The sequence below is a fragment of the Crocuta crocuta genome, unplaced genomic scaffold, assembly GCF_008692635.1.
Source record: "Crocuta crocuta isolate KB4526 unplaced genomic scaffold, BGI_CrCroc_1.0 scaffold430, whole genome shotgun sequence".
NCBI classification, from domain to species: Eukaryota; Metazoa; Chordata; class Mammalia; order Carnivora; family Hyaenidae; genus Crocuta; species Crocuta crocuta.
In genome coordinates, this window is record NW_027527934.1 from 1,109,885 (window position 1) to 1,118,762 (window position 8,878).

Consider the following 8,878-nt stretch of genomic DNA (forward strand, 5'->3'; position numbering starts at 1 on the left):
GTTTGACCCTGGGTGTATCTGGTTGAATAAATCTTACTACTTAGTTTAGAAAGCAATGACATCATTATTTCATGTTAGGTTTTATTTTTACATAAAACATTTTGGGGATATAGTTTATTGAATATAAGGCATATCTTTTAAGTTTTGAATAGGGTTCTTCCAAAATAGGTTTATGTTACATGTAAGAATTTTTTAAAAAGTTTTTTTAAATTTATTTTGAGAGAGAGAGAGAGAGGGAGAGACAGAGCACAAGACTGGGAGATGGGCAAAGACAGAAGGAGAGAGAGCTATTAGCACAGAGCCTGATGTGGGGCTCGAACACATTAACTATGGGATCATGACCTGAGCCAAAGTCAAGAGCCAGACACCTCCCAAGCGCCACAAGAATTTCTAACTAAGTAGCAATGTTTTTTTTTTGTTTTACTATAATGTTTTTAAGAACTCTCCACATTACTGTGTATATATTAGTACTATTATATTTCCTTTTTTAATTATTTTTTTTGTTTCTAGTTTTATTTATTTAATTAATTGAAATATTTTTATTTTATGTACAATGAATTGTCATTAAGATAGGTTATCTTGGATATCTGCAGTTAAGGTAGGTATCTTGGATGACCCATTCAAGGAAGTTCACTTAATCCAACTTAATGAAGCCTAAATCCTTCGCGTATTGATGGAAACACTGATGGCACATGTTGAGGCCATGTTTCCGGATCCACCTGTGCCAGTTTGAGCAGATGTGGCAAGAATGAGAACCCTGGCCGAATTTCCTCAGATGGCTCCAGTAGAGTTACTGGTGACCCATCTTGCTCTCTCAGATGCAACGAGGCAAAAGGCATCTCAAGTTTTATTTAAATTCTCATTAGTTAACATACAGTATAATTTTGGTTTCAGGAGTAGAATTTAGTGATTCATCACTTACACATAACACCCAGTGCTCAGCCCAATAAGTGCCCCCCTCAATACCCATCGGCCATTTAACCCAAACCCTGTCTACCTCCCTTCCATCAGGCCTCAGTATGTTCTTTAAGAATCTTTTATGGTTTGTCTCCCTCTTTTTATCCCCAGTTCTCCTATGTTCATCTGTTTTGTTTTTTTAATGCCACATATGAGTGAAATCATATGGTGTTTGTCTTTCTCTGACTTGTTTTGCTTAACATAATACACTCTAGCTCCATCCATATAGTTGCCAATGGTGAGGTTTAATTCTTTTTGAAAGCTGAGTAATATTCCATTGTGTGTGTGTGTGTGTGTGTGTGTGTGTGTGTGTGTGTGAGTGTATCTATACCACATCTTCTTTATCCTTTCATCAGTTAATAGACATCTGGGTTCTTTCCATAGTTTGATTATTCTTGATAATGCTGCTATAAATGTTAGGATGCATATGTCCTTTCAAATCAGTATTTCTGATTTATCCTTTGGATAAATACCTAGTAGTGCAATTGCTGGGTCATAGGTTAGTTTCGTTTTTAACTTCTTTTTTTTTTTAATGTTTTTTTTTTTTTTTNCTCTGAAACAGGCTCCAGGCTCTGAGTTGGCAGTCAGCACAGAGCCCGATGAGTGGCCTGAACCCATGAACTGTGAGATCATGACCTAAGCGAAAGTCGGACACTTAACCGACTAAGCCACCCAGGCGCCCCTCATTTTTAACTTCTTGAGGAACCTCCATACTGTTTTCCAGAGTGGTTGTACCAGTTTGCATTCCCACCAACAGCATAAGAGGTTTGCCTTTCTTCATATCCTTCCTAACATGTATCATTTCCTGTGTTGTTAATTTTAGCCATTCTGACGTGTGAGGTGATAGCTTATTGTAATTTTGACTTGTAACTACTATTATATTTCTAAAGTCAGTGCCATGAATTAATGGGAAGATTCTTCTAATCTAATGGACGGACAAAACATACACGAGGGCTGTTAGGCAAGAGCTGTGGTTAGTAACTTCTAGTGTATTATCATCAATGTGAGCTATTGAGCCAGACGCACTGCCTACCTTGTTCATATTCTCTAGGCGCCCACATCTCTAGGATCGCTTTCAATAACTACCTGAGGCTCTACTCAAGGGCTAATCTCAAATGGCCACAATTTTGTTCCTGGCAGCCCAAATCTGAAATGTTGGAGAGTAGTTGTCCCTATAAGTAGCTGTCTACTAATCACAGAAGGGGAGCTGGATAATTACCCCAACTCTCTTGCCTTTGGTTGCAATAACTTTGAGGTTTTATATACATGTCTAGGTTATCTCTCAGAATCTCCCAAGGGGACAGAGGCTTACTATCCTATCATAGTAACCTTTGAGACATTTTATAGTATTCCAGCTCTCTACCCCATCCCTATCCTTGTAGTTCATAGGATCATTGTCCAATTAACTACTTGCAGTCACCTGCTTACTTCATGACTTGCTTTTTGGGGACATAATAATTATCACTATTTATTTTAGTTTTTAATGTTTATTTTTAAGAGAGAGAGAGGCAGGCCAACTGCAAGTGGGGGAGGGGCAGAGAGAGAGAGAGAGAGAGAGAGAGAGAGAGAGGATCAGAAGCAGGCTCCAGGCTCTGAGCCATCAGCACCTAGCCTGACATGGGTCTTGAACCCATGATCCATTAGATCGTGACCTGAGCCGAAGTCGGATGCTTAACTGAATGAACCACTCAGGCACCCCAACTATTTTTTTAGGTCAGAACACCAAGAATATGGGTTATAGTTGTTTGAAACTAAAAGGAGAAAACACTGCTCCGTAGTGATGATTTTGTTAGAGCATACATACCTCATGGAGGAGGAGGCATTTTTGTAGGTCTATAAATAATAGACAGCTGGATGAACTATTCAAGTGGAAGGAAAGCTTGGAGGCTGGGATACTGAAAAGCGGCTAAGGGATTTGCTGTTCCTGTGTGTGCAGCTTTTATTCCAGCCTTAATAGAGAAACCTCCTCACATTTGTCAATTCTGGATTTTGTCAGAGGTGATTATAGATAGTTTCACAAAACAAACTCACAGCTTTTAATGATTACTCCTAAATTAGAGTTGGGCTCTTTCACATTTCCTTTTAATGGCCTAATTGAGAGTTTCTCAAATATGAGAAATCATAAATTTCTGAAACTATGTTGATAGACTTCCAGGGCTATATGAACACCAATGTGAGGAACATTATGTTACATTTTAAGAGCTTCCCTTTAAATAATTATGGCCAAGCAGATCATAAAATCTAAAAGCAAATGGAACCAATGCAATTAAAGTAATGCTGTTTTATAATATAGTGATAGATTATTTAGAATATGTCCAAATTATTTTTGTAATGCAGATCCCCTAATGTAAAAATTCTTAGAAAATGCTTTCTCCAACAGTATATATGTCAACCACTAGAGTGTTTCTTATGTGTTCGTTTAAGACATACCGGATTAAGATTTTGTTTTTAAAATGCTCAATAGTCAATCCCCTGTTATTTGAACAAGCTTTATCCATTGTAGAGGGGTGGTACTTCTTTATAATCAGGTAAGTTAACATGACACATCAGGAGTAGAGGAAGGTGCCTACTTCAAAGGCCATCCCAGTTTTAGCGGTGCTTCGGCCTGGTTCCCCTGGACTAGTTTTTGACAGACTCCAATAGTACCTGATCAAACCATAGTAGCTTTTCTAATGTGTTGGCACCTCTCTTAATTTACTGTTGACCAGCTTACTTACATCCTGGGCTCCCCAAATCAAGTAATCTTTGCTTTACTTCTCACATATGTTGCCCTGCTCATAATCTTTGATGTTGCTGCTGTTGTTTCCAGTCTCCTTTTTATAGAAGTGATCTGAGATATTTAGAAGGTCTGAATTTACCACTTCTACTTAGTATTTGTTTTTGGTCCTTTGCAATACTGGTCTTTAAAAATTATCCAGAAAGGGCTGCCTGGGTGGCTTAGTCAGTTGAGCGTCCAGCTTTGGCTCAGGGCATGATCTCACAGTTCATGGGTTTGAGTCCCACGTCTGGCTCTGTGCTGGCAGCTAGCTCAGAGTCTGGAGCCTGTTTCAGATTCTGTATCTCCCTCTCTCTCTGACTCTCCCCTGCTCACACTTTCCTCTCTCAAAAATAAATAAAACATTAAAAAAATTAAAAATAAAATAAAATAACCCAGAAAATGGTTATGTTTATGATATTGTCTTNTTTATTATTCATCAAAATATCACCTAGGAAAAGAAGAATATTAATATAAAGAATAACATGTAAACAGTGAAAAAATAGTGCTATCTTTGCACAGTTTTATTTTGCTTGTTTATGTTATAAGTAAATGTATAAAGGTGTTAGATATAAAGAAATTGTTACTGCATTTTTTTGATTTTTCACTTATTTTCTGTAAAATAATTCATCTGATCCCAAACACACACACTGACACTGTTACCCCCTCAAAACCCATCGAAGTTTCTGTCAGCTCTTTCTTTTAATAAAGTTTATTTATTTGGGAGAAAGAGCAAGTGAAAGTGGAGGAGGGATAGAGAGAGGAAGGGATAGAATCTCAAGCAGGCTCTGAGCTGTCAGCACAGAGCCCAGCGCTGGGCTTGACCCCACAGATCCTGAGATCTTGACCTGAGCCAAGATCAAGAGTTGGATGCTTTACCATATGAGCAACCCAGGCGCCCCTCTGTCAGCTCTTTAAATTACAAGTGTGGGGAAGCTTTTTTTTTATGTTTACCAATCTTTAGCAAAGTATTTTCTATCACCTAAAGAATAAAAACTCATCAATTTGGGCTTATGCTATTCAGAGCTAAAAAATAGGCCCTCAATTATGCTGTTTTTATTTAACATTCTCCCAATAATTGTCTTCTAGGATTAATAAAATGAACTCAGCATATAGGAGAAAGGAATACCCTTATAACACCAGCTATCTCTCACAATTCCTCAATATTCATGCCCTGATTTTATCAAGACAACTCTCATTTGTGTTTCTCTTGATTTATTTGTATGTTTCCTTATGCCATTTTCTGATATAATGTATCTTTATAACATATCAATCTGGTCATTTTTGTCAGCTCTCAGAAATTCTTGGTGTCTAGAAAGTGCACACTTGGACTTCTGTTTAGCACTAAGTTTGTTCTGAGTTTGAACATTCGTTTGTCTCTCTGTCCCCTCTGTAAGTCTTTGTGGTAGAGTGAAAACTACGTTTTCCATCCTTCTCCATCCAAAATAATGTGACAAACATATTTAGGTCTCTCATATGTTTGTTGAACAAACAAGTCGATGTTCAGTTCAAGCCTCACGTTCTCTTAAAAGGCATCCATAGTATCTTTTTTGTTATTTATTTATTTAAAACTTGTTTTAAATGTTTATTTTTGAGAGAGAGACAGACAGACAGAATGCAAGTGTGGGAGGGACAGAGAAGGAGACACAGAATCTGAGGCAGGCTTAGGCTCTGAGCTGTCATCACAGAGACCAATGCAGGGTCAGACTCTCGAGGTGTGAGATCCTGACCTGAGGCAAAGTCAATGCTTAACTGACTGAGCCACCCAGGGGCCCCTTGTTGTTACTTAATTTTTTTTTAATATCACATATTTTTTTACATGTTTGTCTATATGTGATGGTGAAGCAGTACACACACACACAAAACAAACCACTAACACCAACTCCCATAGCAAAGAATACATTAGTTCAATATAATTATATGAAGTCGTTATATAGTTATCAGCTACACTTTAACACATTATCCCCAAATTTGAAACATCTGAGATTTTATGGCTCTGTGGATTAAGAATCAAAGTGGATTTAGCTGGGACCATATGGAGACGCCTTCATAGCAAGGAACTGATAGCTTTCTCCTGCAGCCAATGGTTGCCTAACAAGGGTGTAGTCAAGATGTTGTCTTTGGTTACAGGCATTGCAAAGCTAGACTGGAAGAAGTTGCATTTCAGGTTCATTCAAATGGCTTTTGGTTGGCCTCAAAAGATCCAGGAGTTTCAAACTTGACAGTTCACAGGCACACATTGGCTGCTGGAGAAAGCTATCAGTTCCTTGCTATGAAGGCTTCTCCATATGGCTACTTAACAGCATGGCAGTTGCATCCCCCAAAATGAGGAAGTGAGAGACAGACACACCCAAATACAGAAGCCACAGTCCATTTGTTTTTATTTTGTTTGGTTGATTTTGACACTTTTTAAAATCAAAGGATGCTCATCAAAACAGGTACACTCTTTAATCCCCATTACCTATTTTACCCACTCTCCTCTCCACCTACCTTCCCACTGGTAAGCATCAGTTCTCTATAGTTAAGAGTCTGTTTCTTGGTTTGCCTCTCTCTCTTTTTTCCCCCTTTTGCTCGTTTGTTTTGTTTCTTAAATTCTACATGTGAGTGAAATCATACGGTATTTGTCTTTCTTTGACTCATTTATTTCATTTAACCATTATACTTTATATAGCTACATTCATGTTGTTGCAAATGGAGAGATTTCATTCTTTCTTATGGCTGAATAACATTCCATTGTGTATATATATACTAGATATTCTTTATCCATTCATCAATTGATAGACGTTTGGGCTGCTTTCGTATTTTAGATATTGTAAATAATGCTCCTATAAACATAGGGGTGCATTTATCTCTTTGAATTAGTTTTGTATTCTTTGAGTAAATACCCAGTAGTGTGATTGCTGGATCATAGGCTAGTTCTATTTTTAACTTTTCGAGGAAACTCCGTGTTGTCTTCCAATGTGGCTGCACCAGGTTGTATTCTCACTAACAGTGCGAGAGGTTTCCATTGTCTCCACTTCGTCTCCAACACCTGTCATTTCTTGTGTTTTTTATTTGAACCATTCCAATAGGTGTGAGGTGATATCTTATTGCAGTTTCGATTTGTGTTTCTCTGATGATGAGTGATGATGAGCATCGTTTTGTGTCTTTTGGACATTTGTGTGTCTTCTTTGGAGAAATTTCTGTTTATGTCTTCTGCCCATTTTTATTTTTTTTAAGTTTTTAGATGTTTATTTTTAAGAGAGAGCAAGCAGGGGAGGGGCAGAGAGAGAAGGAGGCACATAATCAGAAGCAGGCTTCAGGCTCCGAGCTGTCAGCACATAGCCTGACTCAGGGCTCGGACCCATGGACCATGAGATCATGACCTAAGCCAAAGTTGGACACTTAACCGACTGAGCCACCCAGGAGACCCTTGTCTTCTGCCCATTTTTAAATTGGATTATTTGTCTTTTGAGTGTTGTTGTATCGGTTCTTTATATATTATATTAGGCCTTTATTGGATATGTCATTGCAAATAATCTCCCATTCGGTATGTTGCCTTTTAGTTATTTTGATTATTTCCTTTGCTGTGCAGAAGATTTTTATTTTGATGTAGTCCCAATGATTCATTTTGCTTTTGTTTCTCTTGCTTCAGGAGACATATCTAGAAAGAAGTTGTACAACTGATCTAGAAGAAGTGACTGCTTATGTTCTCTTCTAGGATTTTTATTGTTTTAGGTCTCACATGTAGGTCCTTAGTCCATTTTGAATTTATTTTTGTGTATGGTGTAAGAAAGTGGTCCACTTTCATTGTTTTGCATGTTGGTCCAGTTTTCTTGGACCATTTGTTGAGAAGACTTTTTCCCATTGAATATTCTTCCTTGGTTTGTTGAAGATTAACTAATTGACCATATAACTGCATTATTTCTGGGTTTTCTTTTCTGTTCCACAGATATATGTATCTGTTTTTTGTGCCAGTACCTTACTGTTTTGATTATTAAAGTTTTATATTATAACTTGGAAGTCCAAAATTATGCTGCCTCCAGTAGTGTTTTTCTTTTTCAAGGGTACTTTGGATATTTGGGGTCTTTTGTGGTTCCATACAAATTTTATGATTGTTTGTGCTAGCATTGTGAAAAATGCTGTTGTTATTTTCATAGGGATGGATGGCATTAAATGTGTAGATTGCTTTGTGTAGACATTTTAACAATATTTGTTAAATATTAATGTATTTGTTAAATATGACTAATGACTGTCTTTACATTTCTTTGCATTTTGTTGGATTTCTTTCATCAGTGTTGTATAGTTTTCAGAGTACAGGTCTTTCATCTCTTTGGTTAGGTTTATTCCTAGGTATATTGTTTTTGATTCAGCTTTAAATGGGATTGATTACTTAATTTCTCTTTCTGCTCCTTTATTATTGGTGTATAGAAATGCAACAGATTTCTGTACATTGATTTTGTATCCTGCAACTATACTGAATTCATTTATTAGTTCCAACATTTTTTTTTGGTGGAATCTTTCAGGTTTTCTATATATAGTTTCATGGAATCTGCAGATAGCTAAAGTTTACTACTTCCATGACAATTTTGTTGCCTTTTATTTTTTTGTGTCATCTAATTGCTGTGGTTTGGATTTCTGGGTCTACGTTGAATAAAAGTGGTGAGAGTGGACATCTCTGTCTTGTTCTTGACTGTAGAGGAAAAGCTCTCAGTTTTTCTCCATTAAGGATAGTATTAGCTTTGTGTTTTTTATAGATGTCCTTTATTATGTTGAAGTAATATAGTAATAGAGTTCCCTCTAACTGTAGTTTGTTGAGGGTTTTTATCATGAATGTATGTTGTACTTCATCAAATACTTTTTCCCCCTGTATCTATTGAAAGGATCATATGGACTTATCCTTTCACTTATTAATCTGATGTGTCATATTGATTAATTTGCGAATATGGAACCACCCTGGTGACCCAGGAATAAATCCCACTTGATCATGATGAATGTTTCTTTTAATGTATTGTTGAATTTACTTTACTATCGTTTTATTGAGAATTTTTGCATTTACGCTCATCAGGGATATTGGCCAGTAGTTCTCTTTTTAGTGGAAGCTTTATCTGGTTTCAGTATTAGGATAAGTACTGGCATCATTGAATTAATTTGGAAGTTTCCCTGCCTTTTTTTTTTTTTTTTTTT

At 36.9% G+C, this 8,878-nt stretch overlaps 1 pseudogene; it reads right to left on the reverse strand.

Annotated features, from left to right (window-relative positions):
- Positions 1 to 525: 525 nt before the first annotated feature.
- LOC144221462 (small ribosomal subunit protein uS14 pseudogene) lies at positions 526 to 805 on the reverse strand (annotated as a pseudogene).
- Between the last annotated feature and the right edge of the window lie 8,073 nt (positions 806 to 8,878).